Source organism: Eretmochelys imbricata, chromosome 1 (assembly GCF_965152235.1).
Source record: "Eretmochelys imbricata isolate rEreImb1 chromosome 1, rEreImb1.hap1, whole genome shotgun sequence".
Taxonomy (NCBI): Eukaryota; Metazoa; Chordata; order Testudines; family Cheloniidae; genus Eretmochelys; species Eretmochelys imbricata.
In genome coordinates, this window is record NC_135572.1 from 21,306,624 (window position 1) to 21,326,110 (window position 19,487).

The window sequence follows — 19,487 nt, forward strand, 5'->3', positions numbered from 1 at the left end:
ACACTTCTGAGAATCATAGAATATCAGGGTTGGAAGGGACCTCAGGAGGTCATCTAGTCCAACCCCCTGCTCAAAGCAGGACCAATCCCCAATTTTTGCCCCAGATCCCTAAATGGCCCCCTCAAGGATTGAACTTACAACCCTGGGTTTATCAGGTCAATGCTCAAACCACTGAGCTATCCCTCCCCTGAGCAATTATCTGTCTTCAGAGACCTTCCCCAAAGTGTCTTCACACATACCACATACAATTTATCTTTACATGTATCAGAAGACCACCGTTGCTAAGCAACCTGTCTTTCTCAGTCCATTGGACGGCCACCACGACAGCTCTCATAATAGATATCTCTGTCAGGGCTGTACAACAGGTGAGCTGTGCCACACAAATAGCAAGTCAGCACCCACTCGGTCATGGGGCAGGGGTACGGGAGCCTGGGTCCATCCACTCCAGTGGGCTCAGATCCAGGGCCCTAAAAGGGTCAGCAGCATAGACTCCTGGAGGGGTGTGGATCCTCTGTGTTTCCCTCCCTGGATTGCTTCCTACCACCGCTCTCTCTGCTTCTGGCTCCAGATAAGGAAAAAGAAATAAAAAGGAAACCAAAAAATCAGCCCCAACCAGGATCAGCATGCAGTCCTGAGGTTTCAGGGAGGCCCCTTTTGCATTCCTCCCCAGCCTTCCTCCTTCTGAGCTGGGTTGCTCCCTTTTCAACCCTGAATCCAACTGGAGCATGCTCTGCAGGATTGGAGGGGTGAGGCTAGCTGGGCCCAGTATTGTCCTTCCATCCCATTGTGGGGTTTGTATACCCCATCACAGACCTATTATAGAGGTCTGTAGAAGCACGCTCTCGCCTCTAATGTGCCTCCACGCATCCAGGCACAGTGCTACGTGGCCTAGTCCTTCAGCTAAATCACTGCTTTTCATGAGGAAAAAGTCCCAAAAGGGAATTCTGTCTAACACATGTAGTCCTTGGCCATTTGCACTCTCCCTTGTTAGTCTTGCAAAGAGGTAAGGGAACCCAGGCCTGCTGACTCCACTGGGTTCCAGATTAGGGCCCTGGTCAGAGGAGCTAGAGTTAATCCTTCTCACATCCCTGGCTGTTCCCTGAGCTGCTACATACCTCTGTGGGCTGGGCTTTCCAGCCTCTTTGTTCTGCTTTTCTCTCTCTGGAGTGTTGGCTTCCCTGGCAGCTTCTCACCAGCCTGTCTGGTAGCCACCCCATCCTCCTGCCTTACTGCCCTTTTAACCCCACAGCTGCTGTGGGGCTGCCAAACAACTCTGACTGAGCAGGCAGGCCATTTCTGCATTACCCCTTAGCTTGCTTTTTGGGCTGTACAGACCCAATGACAAGGTTTTTTTCCATAAAGTACTTGTGTGCCTTCTGCAATGAACAACAACACATGGCATTACTCATCAGGGTTTGGTAAACCTGATTCCTATTACTTATTGCCTCTTTTGGGGAGAGAGCTATAAAATTTTAATTTGAAATGTAGGCCTCTTGAGCCATCCTATAGACCTGAATAGAGAATTCTATCCCTGCTACAGAATTTGACAGGATGACTCACACAAGCTATAGAAGTGATCTTATTCTCAATTAAATTCTGTACATTTTCAGTACAATTTCTGGTGAATGCTGTTGGTTTCACTCTTATTAAATCCTATATGTCTTTTCTATAAGGACACTGTTTGCAAGGACCACTACCTCTCTCACACACGCTACCAGAATTGCTACAATATACTGTACTGAAGTGGTTGCTTAAATCTAGACTGGCCCCGTGTCTTACTTGGCCAAGTAGGGCAGGGATGGGGAGTAAGTCCTGCATATGCTTCCTTGATCAGCCTACCCAGATCTAGGGTCCAATTCCAGTGCAGAGTGCACCCTTTCCAAATACTTTTCGCCACTCACCCATGAGCAGAGGAAGGAGAGAGACAGGCTCCATCTCCTATTCATTGGACAGAGTATCTGGCTAAGTACATGGCAGTGCATAAGCTGCACCCTATCAAGGTCTGCAGTACCTTAGAGGGAAGCAGACTCAGTCACCATTCACTCTTGGACAAGAGCAGTTACGTGCCGTCCCATTAAAGTAGCAATAAATTTGTAATTATTTCCTCAATTGTGTATATCTGACTGTAGTGTCAGGATTCTACAGCACTAGCAGAATCCCCCACAAAATCAATTTCCCTTAACAGCCCGAACAAAGGTCTGACCTGAATCCAATTGAAAAAAAAAAATCTATGGGACTTCTGAGAAATAAAAAGGAATGCGCTCATGTCAAGGTGCAGAGCAACTCTGAAATTGATTATTCAAGTGGAGAATGACATGCCATCTGCTGTTGTCCAATGATTTCTAGATTCAGTGTCCCCAAGCCAAGCGACATGGACTATTATGTCCTGAGAAAGGGGGAAATTATACATTGACAAAAATTATGTCAGTGACAGTGATACCTTTGATGTCCTTTTGGAAGACGCTGGTGTAGATGAATCATTTCTATTCATTCTTTCCTTTAAAAATAGCACATTACCGCCTCAATTATCGGAAGAATTTTCAGTGTCATTAAGAGACATCAGGGGACATGACACTGTCTCAGATGGAGAATTTGGCATAACTGAGGTTGTATTTATACTGAACACCTAGGACTAGAGTCTCTGCCCCTCACACACACTGAATAGTAATTTGCTCCTGGAATAATTTAACTACTTGTCAAGCAAGGTACTATGTTTAGCATGAGTCAGGGTAGCAGAATGGGGCCCTCTTTAATTAAGTTTAGCAACTCCCTGCAAAGAAGTATTATTTCCATTTTAGAGATGGGGAAATGACATCAGCAGAGTGAGATGATCGGCTTAAGGACAAACAGTAAGCTGCTGTCAGAGCAAGGATTAGAAACCAGGCATTTCTTCTGCCGCATGTAATAATTAACCCACAAGTCCCTGCGGCCACTCAGGCATTTAAAATGATCCCACCCTTTTTTTCTTTGCTCACTTTCCCAGCTGATTCCCAATTATTTAAAACGAAGTCCACTCATTTTCTTTCATTACTGCTCTAGAAAAAAATGACAGCAACTTGTTGGGATGCAGCCTGTTGATGGCGCTCTTTTTTTATTTCTTGCTCAACTCGTGTTCTTCAGCTGAAAAAGCTAGTGCTGCCCTGTCTTGGTCTCAGCTAGCAAAGGAATTCTATTCTGCCTGAATTTCCCCATTGTTTCAGTTGCCTAAGGAGGATGCATTTCACTTTTGGGTATGATGATTTCTGTACCCGTACTAATATGTTACACGTACCCATCACCCTCTGTATCAGATTTAAACTCTTTGGCCCCTCTTTGCCCTACTGTACCCAGCCCCTCCTCCGCCTACCCTTCCTACTCGCATCCCTCTTCTGTCTGTTCTCCATGCCGTCCAAGCTATGCAATTAATCATGGGGGAGATCTTTGAAGGCACAAAGGGGAGTTTGTAAAAGTCTCTGGCTTTGGACTTTCTTCCACATTACCCAGTACTCCTGGAAACCCCTCCCTGCGTGATCTGCCATGTTTCCACCTCTCCACCAACAATGCTTCCTAAATGGGGCCTGCCCACATCACTCCATGTGCAGGATCAGGGCCTTAGCCCTCTTCTCAGGTGGATCTGATCAAACAACACAACTGAACATTGTTATTCCTTTTCACATCAAAAAAATCCAAACAAACTTTGTGGAACCACTACGGAGCCGGCTATATTGACTCTCTCAGCTGCCTTGATTGGGTCTCTTCCCATCCCCGGGTTATGTTTGCACGTGGTTTAGCTAGATTGTAAATACAGCTGTGGAAGATACTCACATAGATTTCAAGTATTATTTGTATTACAGGTATTACAGTAACACCTACAAATCCAAACCTCCCCATCCAGAGTCCACCAATTATAAGAGTAGTTACAAGAGAGGAGCTTCCACGCCACTGAGAAGAAACTTTCCACTAGATATTGTTCAGTGGAGCTAGTCATCTGAGGTTTCCTCCATCCATGTTAGGTTACTGACAATGCCAGTTCTAAAGTAGCCACCTTTTAAGATGTTGGCCTTACCTTCCTGCTGCCTCAGTTTGCCCATCTGCAAGACGAGAACAACAGCCATTATATCTACTCTTCTTCACTGGGAAATTGCCAAGATGGATTCATTATTTTTTTGTAAAAAAACTGTGAGCTTATTGGCCAGTAGGTGCTATGGAAGTCAAAAGTGGCATTATTATCTAAAGCTCACTGGCAAGGCAGGTGCCCCCTGCTCCTGAAGTTTCTTGGGTCCACTATTGTCAACAGACATGAGGAATTGCAGCTATCACAATCCTAGGCAGCAGCAGGGATGGCTTAAGCATCTTAATGCTTGCCCCTCATTCAAGCTTTTAGGAGGGGGATCTTCCTCCAACGTGGCAGCATGGGATCACACATCAAGTTTTCTTGCCGTGCTTGCCCTGTGCTGGACGCTCATGTCAGAATCTTTCTCTTTCTTCTTGATGAGTTTCTGCCCGTCCCATAGTTTAACTTCCCACTTCCCCCGTTTGATCTTGCACAGAAGCACAGTCATCATTATTTGTGTTAAGGTCCTGCCTCAGGGCCCTGCTCAGGGATTGGATGCCAGGTGCTGGGACAAATACTTCTTGAAAATAGATTCATATATTCCACAGCCAAAAGGGAGCATTGTGATCATCTCATCTGACCTCCTGCATAATACAGGCCATGCAGTTTCCCCAACATAATTCCTAGAGCATATATTTTAGAATGAGGTAACAATAAAATAACTGCATTGTGGCAAGATGGGCGTTAGTCATGGCTTGGGACCTGCCTGGCTGCTAGCACTGTCTTCTAGGCATCATGGCAGAGGTGAGTTTTAAAGAGGGATGTAAAAGTGGATGAGGTGATAGGTAGATGGATTTGGGGGACCTGAAGGAATGAGAAACATATAGTAAGTAGTGAGCTCAAAGGTTCAAAAATGAGCAAGGCTCTGATTGTTACAAAAAGGCAAAAGGGGAAAAGGTCACAAAGATCTTTCACCTGAAGTGACCCAGGCCAACTAATTGTATTCCCTTGGTTAGGTTTGATTATTAGGAGCCAAAATAGCCTAACATAAATACTGTGCTCGGAGAATTCTGATCCAACCATCAGCTGAATGCTCACTTGTGTAACATTAAAATTCCTAAAAGGAAATATTGATAATGTCCAAGGCATGGCTATAGTGCCTTTCATCTCAAAGCTCTTTGCAAATGTAGGGCCCAACTGGGAAGCTCTTACTCATATGGATGAACACTTTCTTCCGCAAGCAGTCTCTCTTGCAGTCAATAGGACTATCTGAGCAGGTCACTGATCACCAATATAAGCAGGCATTTTGCAATCAGGCTTTAAAAGAACACCCCCTCTAGCAGAAAAGTACCCCCTAGCTGGAAGGGAGAATACCTCTTTCTAAAGGCCAGATTACAAATCCCTTACTCCCTAAGAAGAGCAGTCCCTCACACCCACTGTCCCATTGAAGTTAATAGAACTACTCATGTGAGTAATGCCTCCTCAGAGGGAGCAAGGGGTTTGCAGCCTGGACTGGAATTCAAGCAGTGGCCCAGCCTAACCCTGCACTTTGTGCAAAGGGGAAAATAACTTATTAAATTCATCACTATTCACATCTAGCGGCACATTTCAGCAGAATGTTTAATTACACATGAAATCCAAAAGGAAACCGCACACTACAATCGGAGAAAACGTTTGTACACTAATGCGGCCCTTTTCTATAATTAGTTTTCCCTTGCTAAACTGCTGCGCTTTATAATATAGTTAAACGTTACTGAACATGAGTCAGAGGGAAGACAAAACCAGTGAATTGATTGAACAATAATCAGATCTACACTGTGTAACTGAGAATTGAACACTTAATCTTTGCTTTTTCCCCAACCAGACAGGATACTTTGCCTAGAGATTCCAGTTCTATGGGCTGTAATACATGAGTACAGCTTGTTACTCATGAAAGAAAATTACTTTCAGAAAGAAAACACTAAAGCAATGTCCACAAAGGTGAAGCTTCAGTTTTAGTAAGGTCAGTTTGCTCAGGGCAAAGTCACAAGACAATCTTCTCTGGTGTTTGTAGGACGAAACCTCAACAGCACATCAGTGATGTGCATAAAGAACAGAGTTACAGTTTATGTGCTGGAAGGAGATAATTTAGCCAAATCCCCACTGGCAAAATGAAAATAGGTAATAGCTGCACTCTGCACAAAACCTACAAACCTGCCTGCTTTTCAGAGGTCCATAAAACTAGCAGAACAATAAGACCCTGCGACTGGGGAAAGAACAAAACACAGTGAATGTGGGTCTTCACCTGCCAGCAAAGATCAGGTAAAGTCTACACATATAGAATTTAAGAACACATTCATTTCTGTGAGTAGAGGCAACATGCGAACCACAAATACTCGCGAAGGTACTTTCTGAGTGGATCATTTGTGTGCTGGCACATCTTGTGTACGCACCAAACCTAACAGCGCCTCCTAAGCTAGAGTTGCAATGTAGGTAAAGGCCACTTCACTGCCTGAAAAACACCCACAAGAAACCCACTTGCGAACGCACTGGGCTTATTTGTGAATTAAGGGCATGCTTGTATGTCATTCTCTACTCTGCAGGGCATTTAATATACATTGACAAGGAGACTAATTCCATTCTTGGGTTTCTTGCACATTTTCATACCCTTCCTGCCCTAGAGAAGGAGGCAGGCAGGGATGCGGCTCCTGTACAATTGCTATTTCACTACAGTTGCTTAGAAAGACACCATCCTTCAGAATAGCTTTTAGGTTTGGTTTTAGGACCTGGATCAGGGAAAAAATGTTCTATTAGTTTCAGGCCTGTCAAACTTTAGCACATGAAGGGGCACGATAATATCAATGGTCTACCTCACAGGATCCCCAGCTGTTGCATGAATACAGAGGTAAAACCAACCCAAAAGCCAGAGCCACTGAACCCTGTGATAATGTTCTATTACAGAAGCTTTATTTCCATTATACCCAATGACTGATGTAGAGATAATCAATTTGTCTTCTGGATATGTATGCATTAGACTGCACTGTTATTCAAGTCTGCACTCTGATTGGCTCAGAGAACAGGCTTCTTACAGCATGTGCCTCAGACCACTAGGAAGCAGATTTATTTGTACAAGTATTTTTCAGGTAGATGAAGATTATTTCAATATGTCCTTCCACAGTCAGATGCCTGCCCCCCACCTCACCCCATCATCCTTCTGACAGCAGCTCGTAGAGGAGCACACGCTACACCCTTAAAAGGATGGGACAGTAAAACTGAATTTGCCAGGAGACAATGGGTGGGATTCACAAAAGTTCTTCAGCACCTAATTCCAATTGAAATCTATGGGAGTTAGATACCTAAATACCTTTGGGAGTCCCATCCAATGTGGCTGCCTAGCTATCTAGGTGCTTCAACAGACCCAACTGAGAGCATCAAATGGTAATGATTGATCCTGACAACACCCTTGTAAGGTAGGGAGCATTATTATCTCCATGTTAATGATGAAAAACTGAAGCAGGGAGAGATTGTGGGCCGGATTCTGCCACCTTTTTTCACAGCAGTACCTCACTGCACAGCAGTCCTACTGAGTAATGTGGCAGAATCTGGCCCTAAGTGATTTTTCTGTGGTCACACAAGAAAAGCCTGTGATGGATCTGGGAAGTAGATTTAGATATCCTCATGCCCAGTCTATTGCCATAACCACAAGGTAGGGTCTTTCCTTCCACCTTACAATGTCTTACACAGCTGTGCACTGCCCCTCTGCCACAGACTGATCCCTCAAGGCACAGTCAAGCCCTATGTTTACAGTAGCTACATTGCAAGGTAGACAGCAGCCACACTACACCAGGAACAATTCTGCTGTGTAGCTCTGGCCATCTATGATGGGGTCCACTCAACACAGGTGGCATCTCCTCCTAGCCAATCTGGGAATTAGCTTTTTTCAGGTCTGAGGCCTTTTTCGGCTGCTCGCTGCACACCTTGCTGCCGCTGTTTGCGTCCCCTCTCTTATTCCAGGACCTGCTGCCTCCTCTTTGTGACTCAGCCCTCCAGTCAAGTTGCTAACCATGTTTCTCCCTTCTGGGGTAGAGTTAAAGACTCTTCTCACCAGCAATCTCAGGCAGTCTTCCCCTTCACTGCCCCAGGTACCACTCCCTCTGTGGCTGGTAGGGGAACCCAGACCAACCTTCTACTCTGGGTTCCAGCTCAGGGACCCTCAAGTCAGCAGCCAAGGTCTATTCCCTCCTAGACTTTGCTGCCTTTCCCTGAACCTCTTCTGGCTCTCCCCATTCCTCTGGGTTTGCAAGCCCAAACTCCCTCCTCCCAGGGACTGACCAAAGGCTACCTGCCTCTATCATCTCTTCACCCAGGAAGAGACTGCAGACTACTTCCCTGCAACCCCCTCTGCTTCTGATTTCCTGGCTTTATAAATCCAGCCCCGCTCATTCCACCTCAGATGGGCTCCCTCCCTGCGTCAGGGGATTGCTTAGCCACCTAATTTCCCTCAGCTGTGATCAGCTATGATCTGTTGGGTTAATTTGCCCTCTTCTCAATCTGCATTAACCCTTTCAGGGAAAGTGTGGGATAAACACCCCATCACATTACCCTATCTAAAAAAGCTATATTAGAATTGGAAAAGGTACAGAGAAGAGCAACAAAAATTATTAGGGATATGGAACAGCTTCCATATGAGGAGAGATTAAAAACTGGGACTTTTCAGCTTGGAAAAGAGAAGACTAAGGGGGGATATGATAGAGATCCATAAAATCGTGACTGGTGGGAAGAAAGTGCACAAGGAAGTGTTATTTATTCCTTCACGTAACACAAGAACCAGGGGTCACTATGTAATTAATAGGCAACAGGTTTAAAACAAACAAAAGGATGAATGTCTTCACACAATGCACAGTGAACCTGTAGAACTCATTGCCAGGAGATGTTGTGAAGGCCAAAACTATAATGGGGTTCAAAAAAGAATTAGGTAAGTTCATGGAGGATAGGTCCATCAATGGCTATTAGCCAAGATGGTCAGGGATGCAATTCCATGGTCTGGGTATCTCTGGTCTCTGATTGCCAGAAGCTGGATCGCGTGATAATTGCCTTTTCTGTGCATTCCTTCTGAAGAACCTGGCATTGGCCACTGTCTGGAGACAGGCTACGTAGTATGGTTGTTCTTATGTTGGAAGGAACACATATGAGATGGACTAGTGTTTTAGTTACTCTATTCTGAACAGACATCATTCCTGGGCTGGATTGATTTACAATTTTAATATTCACTCATTGCACTCAGTACATCAGGTGCTACTTAAGCTGGTAAGTAAAAAATGAACAGTGGTTATATCTGCTTTGCTCACCTTTAGCATAGCCATGGTTTCAAAAATGTCTTCTTTTATTTCTAAACAGTACTTTGATTGCAGTACAGCACAGAATGTTCTGCACAGATAAAATGTAGAAGATTGCTCCGGACATCTCTTTATATTCAAAGGCAATATTTTCCTTTAATTTGGCTTTATGAACGGCCTCCAGCCACTTGAAGACCTTGAAAAATCCCCGCAAATGTGAAGAAGTACAGCATTTGCTTTAACCATGGAACCAATTAACTCTCCAGCAGTGTGGAAAACAGCTTTTGAGCTGTATTTATTGATGCATAGATTTCACAGTAGTGTGATATTTGAAGACAAATTGCTGTGCCCACAATTAAGACCTCTGAGGAATTGGCAAGTAAAATCCAATGATGAAAGACCAACAGAAAGGGCAAGTGAGTTAGATTGGTCAGGATGCTACAATCTATATGACCTCCGTGCCCTATTCCTACTCATTGATTTCCCAATTAAATATAACTTTTTATTCAATCAGTTAGAATATACTGCAGGTTACTGATGTACTGCTCTTAGGAAAAAGCATTGAACTAAAGATAAACCAGTGGGTGAACACTGTCTCATTTTAACATTTTATTAAGTGAGCTATAGCTCATGAAAGCTTACGCTCAAATAAATTTGTTAGTCTCTAAGGTGCCACAAGTACTCCTTTTCTTCTTACTGGTGATGTTATTCACTTGGGTCTTTTTTTAATTTATTTAAAGAGAACTTGTTCTGTGCAAAGTAGGGCACTTAGCTACCAATCCTGTGAGATGCTGAGCATCCTTGCTTATCCTTTATTTTAATGAGTGCTAAGGTTCTCAATAGCTATTACGACTGGGTCCATAACTGACCCTGCACAGATAAAACACTTGGTACTAAGAAGGTAGCAGATTAACAGAATTTACTTGTGAGCAGTAAGAGTGGGAAAAACATCTGAGGTACTTATCAGATGGAAGAGACAGAGATGCAGCAACCAGTTGCAAAATGGCTACATTAGGGTTGTGGTTGTTTGGCTCTGCCAAATTTAAAGGGTCAACTCCACTTAGGCATACTGGGGAGGGGAAAGTTCCTATAAATGGGAGCCGTGCATTTGATAGAGAGTAGATAGAAGGATGGATAGAAAGGAATTAGTGCTGAGTTTATCTCAGCTATATTCCTTTGTTGAATGAGACACTCATTTTATCATCACAATTCAGTCTAAGATCCTATTTGGGCCAGTCCAATTTTGGCCTTATTTTTTACCAGCTATTTTTTCCTTTTGGCAAGGTGGATGCTTCCCTCTGACTCTTCATCCTAGTTACTTGAAATGCCTTAGCTCTGTTAAATTGTTGTGACATGAGTCCAACAGATACACTGTGAGCGATGCTACATTATGCTTATTCTTCATCAGAATTTGAGTGATGCATTAAAAGGCTAATAAAATAGCCACTCAGCTAGATTTCTCATTTCCCTCTCACCACAGTACCTCACGTGAACAGCTCAAATGGCCTCCAATTGACTGAGAAGCAATTCAAGCTGAGCACTGCAGACTGGTTCACCTGTATGTGTTCCTGTCTCCAGGTGAGAATGTGCCTTCTTTGCAGACACATAAAATAATTCCTCTGAATGCAGATCTGCCAAGTCCTAGGCTAGTGCTCTAACCACTGAACCATCCTTCCTGTATGCAGTTGGCTCTGGGTGCAGCTTAGAAGCATGCTGAGTGCCATTATTTCCCGATGTGCTGCATTAATACATAAACGGCAGAAGGTCTGTATATGGTATCTCTCTAGAGTTCAATATTAAGCCTCCTACCGATGAAAGATTTAGATCCTGCTTGTAGCATTTGAATTGTGGATGGGAAGAGCTGTGGGCCCTGGATGTTGAATGCAGGGAGCGAGAGGAGCACTGAACTAATGGGAAATTGATGTTTAGCACTGTAGACAGATAACCATAGAAATGCTAGCTTGGCTTTAGAACATTCTTATAATTCATCCGAATTTTCATGTCAAGCTTCTTATGATAAATAATTCTTTCATGCAGCCTATTTATCTATATGGCCATCTCATGAAAACCGAAACACTTCTCACCTTACCTCGTTAAACGATATGTTATCAAATCCCAGCCCCATAAATATTTAATTTAGTGGAAAACAATTGCCATCCCCCTTGGTTAACAATATTTCTTCCCCCTTATCTTTGGGTTCCTTCACTGTCTGTTATTGTCTGTGGATTCCAAGACACATCTCTATTTTTCCCCTCCCTGTTATCAGACTTTCAGAGCTCAGATTTGGGCTAGTTTCCCAAAATCAACAATGAACTTAACGTGATAAACAACTCCACTGTTTTATTAAAATGCTCTTGTTGGGAGCTACTTCATTAGATTTTCATGGAACACCTTTTATGTAATTTCTGCATACATGACACTGAAATTCCCTAATGAATAAAACCCCAGGTTTTACTGGGAGGGATGATTTTTTTTCCTAATGGTTTTTATTACAAAATAGGTCTAAATAAAAACCCTAAACTTTAGGATAGTTCACAACCTGACCCTGATCCAGAAGGAAAATTTGAGGCTGATCCCTCCTAGGGCAAACTTTAGAGGAATCAAATTTCTGGGGGACAGATTCTCAGTTAGTTGAAACTGGCATTGCTTCATTGAGTTCAACTGCACTATGCCACTTTATACCGGGTGAGGATATGACCCCAGAACTCTATCTGAATTTTGAAGTTGGTGCCCTTCTCTCATTTTTCCCACTGTCCCCTGAGTACTTGATGAGAAACTGACAGGAAATCCATAGACTGGAATCTAGTGGAGCAGGCCCAAGGGCATGGAACTCTGGGGACTATGGGGCTGGAACATCTCTTTGAAGACCCCACCCCACTGGCTTTTCCCTTTGCCCAGACTGAAGGGCAGGAATGCCACCATTTCTGCAGCATCTCCTCCCTTGCCTTGTACTCTGCAGAAGCCCTTACACGGGGTCTCGGGAGCAGGGCTAGGAGTAGGAGCAGGTGGAACAGAGAAGATGTTGGTCTCCAAGGCCCAGATCCTCACAAAGGTATTTAGGAATTGATTGCAACGGGAGTGAGGTGCCTAAATGCCTTTGAGTGTCTGGCCCAAAATTCCATCCTCTGCTCAGCTAGTGGCCAGACAAGTGTCTATCCTGATGAGAGCTAATGCTACAGAAAGTGACATTGGGGCCTGCAAAGTACTGTCCGCAACTACCGTTGGGCAGCCACAGGGGGATTCAACAAATGGCAGCCAGCTCCTCCAGAACTCATGTTGCAACAGGGGTGAGAGCCAGAAGAGCCACACGGAAGGGAGTCAGGGGTGGGGCGGGTAATGTTGTTTGTCTTCTCTGTTTATACGGTAGGTGCTTCAAAAGACGGTGTCTTGCTGTGTGTTTGTATAGCGCCCAGCACAATGGAGCCCTGATCTCTGCCACCCGCTCTACATGCTTCTGAAATGCACATAAATAAGAAGAACCCAAGCATTGCTACTGCAGTGATTCAAAAAAAGGACCTCAAATATTCCCAGATATACCCTAAGTTAACGTTACAGAGCAGTTGTGATTCTCTAGAAAAACAAGCGTTACGAAACTGGAAAATTCAGAGTGAAGGTTAAACTCTAAAGAAAGGTATGGAAATGCACAGCCAGGGCACTGAAACAGCCTTAACTCCGCCTTGTAGCGATGCCATGTAATAACCGTACAATTACGATTAGTGCATAATAGTGTGGTTAGTCTCAGATTAGTTTAAACTAATTTTTAAAAACATCTTTTTCCTCATGGTGTCACTACCTGTCACTAATTAATTTTAATTCTTAAACAAATCAACCAGAATTCTCAGAAAATTCATTCAAAGAGCAAGGGCTGCAAATATGGGGATGATACATTGTACTCTTCAAACGTAACAGAGTGGTTGGCTGAATCCCTCCTTTAAAGGAAAAACTCAGCTCAGCCTTAACTATGAAACCATAATTGGAGTTTCCATTAACAGCTGCTACTTTTTCAGCTATCTCTGTTCATATTGCTATGGCTACATCCAGATCATTCTGCCGGTAGGTCTGCTAGCTGAAGGTCACACCACAGCTCAAGATCTGCTCACAGTAAAGGTCACTGGTAGCCCTCTGGTCACCAAGTTGCTTGTGCTAAAAGTCATGAAGCATTAGCAGTGACTGCCTCAACACAGAACTTTGAAGCCTAGGTACAGACAGAATGAAACCGGACACTATAAAAATGGTAATGATTTGAGAAACTAACCAAGGACAACAATCATCTAAAAAAGAAAGCAAAGGATTGTGTACAGCTGAGTCCAAAACATTCCTATGGTCATGGGATTAAAGCACAAGACTGAGATTTGGAAGATATGGGTTCATTTCCCAGCTGTGTCCAGACTTCCCGTGTGACTTTAGGCAAGCCACTTAGGGCCTGATCCAAAGCCCCCAAGTCAACAGGTTTGTCTCAGTTCCCCACCAGTAAAAGAGGGGAGAGAGCACTTGCCTACCTCACAGATGTCTTATGAGGATAAAGTCATTAACAATCATGAGGTGCTTAGATACTACAGCAACGAGCATCAGAGAATATCTGATACATCAGAGGCAAGCAAACTACGGCCCGCGGGCCACATCCAGCCCATGGGACCGTTCTGCCCGGCCTTTGAGCTCCTGGCCGGGGAGGCTAGTCCCCACCCCTTTCCCTGCTGTCCCCTTCCCCCACAGCCTCAGCTCACCGCACCGCCAGCGCTCTGGCCCGCCGCTCCTGTTGGGCAGTACAGGCAGCATGGCTTGCTCCAGCCAGGCGGCAGGGCTGCGAGCTCCTGCTGCTCTGAGTGGCATGGTAACAGGGTGGGAAGTGGGGGGGGGGGTTGGATAAGGGGCAGGGGTCTCAGGGGGCAGTCAGGGGACAGGGAGCAGGGGGCATTTGGGTAAGGGGCAGAGGGTCCCAGGGGGCAGTCAGGGGACAGGGAGCAGGGAGCGGTTAGGGGCGGAGGTTCTGGGGGGGGCAGTCAGGGGACATGGAATGAGGGGGGGTTGGATAGGCGTGGGAGTCCTGGGGGGCCTGTCAGGGGGTGGGGGTGTGGATAGAGGTCGGGACAGTCAGGGGACAGGGAACGGGGGGGTTGGATGGGGGTGGGGTCCTGGGGGGGTCAGGGAAGAAGGAGCAGGGGGGGTTGGATGGGTCAGAGGTTCTGAGGGGGGCAGTCAGGGGGAGGAAAGTGAGAGGGGGAAGATAGGGGGCTGGGGCCAGGCTGTTTGTGGAGGCACAGCCTTCCCTACCCGGCCCTCCATGCAGTTTTGCAACCCTGATGCAGCCCTCGGGCCAAAAAGTTTGCCCACCCCGTGATACATACATCAAATACATTCATTCGAGGGAGTTATGTAATTAAATCATTTGATAGCTGCAATGAATCAAAAGCTAGGCACAGGTAGGACCTTTCTCCACACCAGAGAGAAAAAATATATCAGGGGACTGCTAAATTAATTGAACAAGTTACAGTAACTTTCATATATGAATGTTCATAAGACACAATTGCATAAACCCTCATCAAAATAATGGTGCAGCTGGCTATACAAGTTTCTAACTGAAAATACATTTGCTATATCAGATCCACAAGGACATTGGAAAGACAGCAGAGAAACTAAAATGAATAGCTTAATTATCTGCTATAATTTATTGGACTTAGGCAACTGAGTCAATGGATCTCCAAAAGGAATTTATGATGTCCTTGAAATAAAGAAACTCCACTTGAAATACTGTCAGAGTTTTGTTATTTTTCATCCAAGAACAAACAACAAAATGTTTTCAGGGCTCATTAGAACATGCTGGTGGGGACAGGACAAGATCTAAAGTCCATCCCTCTAGTAGAGCAGACTCTCCATGTCTATACCCATTCAGCCCTCACTGAGGTTCATGAACAAAATGTACATATAGCCATTTGTTGAAGATGGGATAAAATAGGAACTGATGAAAGATTCTTTGGCTTCATGACATTTATTATATGTATTTTGGGAGCACCTAGAGGCACTAGTTGAAATAAAGGCTCTACTGTGCTAGACACTGGTCAAACATATAGTAAGAGATAGTCCTTGCCATGAAGAATATTATCATCTCTATTTTACAGAGGCACAGAGAGATTAAGTGACTTGCCTAAAACCCACAGGAAGTCTGTGACAGAACTGAGGATTTAACTCAGTCTCAGTCAGATGCCTTAACCACAAGACCATCCTTCTGGCAATATCATTTCTACCTGTACTAACTTCAAAAGGGCAAACAACAACAAAGACTCCCATGATGACATCCCCAGGATATCCTAGAGTCTACCCCTTTCTACTAGAGAGATATGACTCTGCACCTCTACCCCACTTCCTTCATGAAATATTTAAACAGTCTAACAAATAGAAAAGAACACAGAAGGAAAGAGACCTCCTTTGAGGGGCCATTCCAGAGTCTAATAGGTCTAAAACAGGGATGCCCAGCATCAAGCCTCCAGGCTGTATAATACCATCAGTGTATTCATCCAGTTCTTGTGTCAGGTTAAGATTGCACACCAGGTATCGCAGAAGACCCAGAGCTTCAGCTCTTCATTACACTCACAAAGGGAAACTTCAGCACTGGACCATCCTTCCTGTCTGCTAGTGATGTAAATTTCCCAACTACATTGATGGAGATGAAGAGAAGGACTCATTTCAGACTCTCCAAAAGATCTGGTTATGCCATACTGAAAATAGACAACTAAGGCCTGATTGTCAGAACTGCTGTACACCCATAATTCCTGCTGACTTCAATGGGATGCTTAATGCCTCTGAAAATCAGGTAATAAGGGTGGCTTGGAATAAAACAATGTGCTTGCCTTGAAATTAATAGTTTTTCTGTGCTCTAGGTCTGTATTTAAGGGCTTCCCTGTCTGTGGGCCATGTTAATGAGGTCAGCATTTCAGTTATGGATATATTTTCTTGAAGGTATCATGTCTTTTTGAGGATCCACCCTTAAGGTGGATGCAGCCATTCCTAATAATATAACAGTGTAATGGCAATACCTTGTGCTTTTCTGTTTCCATTTGAATGTATTAAATTCAGTCCACAGATTTTAAAGCCAGAAGGGACCACTGTGAGCATCTAGTTTGACCTCCTGCATAACACAGGCAATAGGAGTAAATTAGTTCCTTCTACAAGTCCAATACTGGTAGTTGAACTAGAGCACTTCTTTCAGAAAAACATCCAATCTTCATTAAAGATTTCCGGGATGAAAAATCCACCATAACCCTCAGTAAACTTTTCCTATGGCTAATTATCCTCACTGTTTAAAACATTGTACCTTGTTTCTTATGTCTGTAAAATAGCTTGTATTCAGTGTTTGGCAGTATTTGATATATACCATGGTGTGGGCACAGAAAAAAATGAGTATTACATTACTACATCTTGTTCTGGCTTCCACTACAGAAGTTTCCTCACACCAATATCAATTCCCTCCCCCCCCACACCAAATCTCCTGTATCAGCATTCCTAGAATTGACTGACATTTACATTTCCCCACCCCCCACCTGACTATAAATACCTACACCTCATATATCATTTAAGGAGCATAAAACGTGTTGCTCCTTGCTGCCATTTATTTGATTTTACAGCCTTTCTTGTATGTTAATCACACGCATAAAGAGCTGAGGTGCATAGGTGGCAAGAAAAAGTCAATATTTTACCATGAACCTCATTTATCTACATTAGCCTGAAACCAGGTAGATCTGTAAATTTGGGCTTTATTGAATTTAATGACAAAGATCAATTACAAGACCTTTGACATGGCAGAGATTTGTCTGATGGGGAACAAAAAATCATCACTGCATCCTAAAGGGGATTATAAATGTTAGCTGGGAGGACCTGTCCTTTGCTTCCAGTGACATGTGCCGGCATTTAAACACTACTAATTGTATTTGAACTATAGGCATGCATTTTTAAAAGAGTTAAAAATCATTGAGGACTAACTTGTGGTTGGCCCTTTGTGGACACAGTAGTGGGACTGGTGGTGGTACAGGATAAAAACCATAAAGATTCTTCATAGGTGCTATCCATGATTTGGCTGCAATACTGTACACACATCTGGGCTTGGATTGTTCTTTTCTGTCTGGCAAAATAGATCTTCCCCCCACCCCCAATTCATGACTGGGATCTTTGGGCACATTTCCAGCTCTACATGGTCATTAGTGCAAGGTTTCACTGTATTTCTCATGTACGTAAGGCTGCTACTGGAGGGTGACCACATAAGGCAAGAAAGCAATAGCATGGTCTCATGGACAGAGATCTGACTGAGACTTAGGAGACCTGGGTTCCATTCCTGATTCTGCCACAGGCCTGCTATGCAAACATTGGCATGTACTCTCATTTCCCTGTGCTTCTGTGTCCCATCCCACCCTTTATCAGTCTGAACTAGTCAGACTGTAAGGTCTTCAGGACAGGGACTGTCTCCTCCTATGTGTTTGTACAACTGCTGGCACAGTTGTGGCTTCTGTATGCTACCATAATATAAATGATAATGAGGCCAAATGCTAGGCTCAGTTACATCTCGCTTCTAACAAGTTCCTCTGATGTAGATTAAAAGAGAACTCAGCCCATTAATTCCATCTGTGTGCACTTTGGCTCATACCAGAAAGTGGCTAGTAAGATGCAATTGGGCAAAATGTGTCCATCCTATTTGGAAATATACATGAAGCTCAAAAATGCCCAGGTTGGCTCCAAGATGGAAAGTAATGGCTGCAGTAGTGAATGAAGACAGGAAATCAGTGACTGACAGAATGTCTGAAATGTCTGGCAGCTCTGGACGCACAAAATAAGTGGACTGAAATTGCGGAGTGGCTCTTCACTTCTGAAGTGATGGACTCAAGCCAGCATGGTAACAACACTATCAGCATGGGGAAATTGGCCTTTTAATGTATCGTGAAGGGTGAATGCAGCTCCCAAAGCCAGGTTTTAGCAACATATAGTGTTCTATCCGTGCCTGAAATGCTAGCCATCTGGTGCACTGACAGGGTCTTAGCACATCCCATACTTAGTCCCACATGCTTCGTTGTTACTGACCAAATGAACCAAGTTCAGAAAATGATGAATGTCTCACTTGTACAGTAAATTAATCCTAGCAATTTTCCTTCCATGGCTGTTTGTTGTTTTCTGTTTACTCATATATAAAGGAAGGAGGAAGTGACAATTAAATTGAAACAGACTGGAACTGATTTTAACAACTTTGGGGAAGACAGATTTGGCCATTTGAAGTCTTCATGAACAGTGGGGCTTAAAGGGACACTCTCAAAAAATGTAGGTCTCACTTTTGGGTTTTGTTACCTAGAGGGTTTTATGAGAGAGGAACAGAAATGTCTTTATTCAATGGAACCAGTTTACTAAAAAAAAAGGAACTTCACTGTGAAATTGATATTATAGTGTAAAGGGAAGTGAAAAGTTAGACACTCAGATACAATAGTAATAAGTATCAGAGGATAGATAGCAGAGAGAGAGAGAGATTTCACTGTCCTAGCTGAGTGAAATACAAAAAGTAAACAAACAATTTATATCATCAAATGTTAATGAGATTTTAAAACTGTTTCAGCTATGATACTTGTTCGTAATAGCCCTATTAAAAGATTTTGTTTAACACTGTTCAAGAGGTTTGTTCTATCATTTTCTTGGGAGCCTTCAGTGATTGATGTTATATTAGTTAAGACGTGAAGATCTTGGAAGTTTTTATCATTGTTTGCTTCTTGGCTTGGCTAAAATCAAGTATCTGTTCTTATCAGTTTAATATCTGATACTTCCCTTATCTGGGCACTGTGTATTAAATGGAGTGTTGGAACTGAAACCTTGATTTAAGTCATTGATGTTAATCACGTTTTCATTTATACTTTATAGTATATTTTTTAAAGAAATGCTGATTCTCATTGGTAGGTAACCATTAAAATGTGATGATTTGCAACTAAATATAGCCTTTAGACTAAATGTGGTGTTTTTTTCTGCTAATCAGGAGCATACACTATGATTAAGTTTTTACTTGGGATTTGTGTCAAGCCCTGTCTGGATGAAAATTCAAATTCAGTTAAAAATGACCAAAAACAGATTTTTACCCTTAAATGTGCTGGATATACAAGAAAAAAAGTTCATAAAAA

The 19,487-nt window shown here is 43.5% G+C and overlaps 1 non-coding gene across 1 annotated transcript; it reads left to right on the forward strand.

Moving 5' to 3' along the window:
• The first annotated feature begins 19,077 nt into the window (after nt 1–19,077).
• LOC144259760 (U2 spliceosomal RNA) lies at nt 19,078–19,262 on the forward strand. Its single transcript, XR_013344901.1, has one exon. It is a non-coding gene; the product is annotated as a U2 spliceosomal RNA (small nuclear RNA).
• The last annotated feature ends 225 nt before the right edge of the window (nt 19,263–19,487 follow it).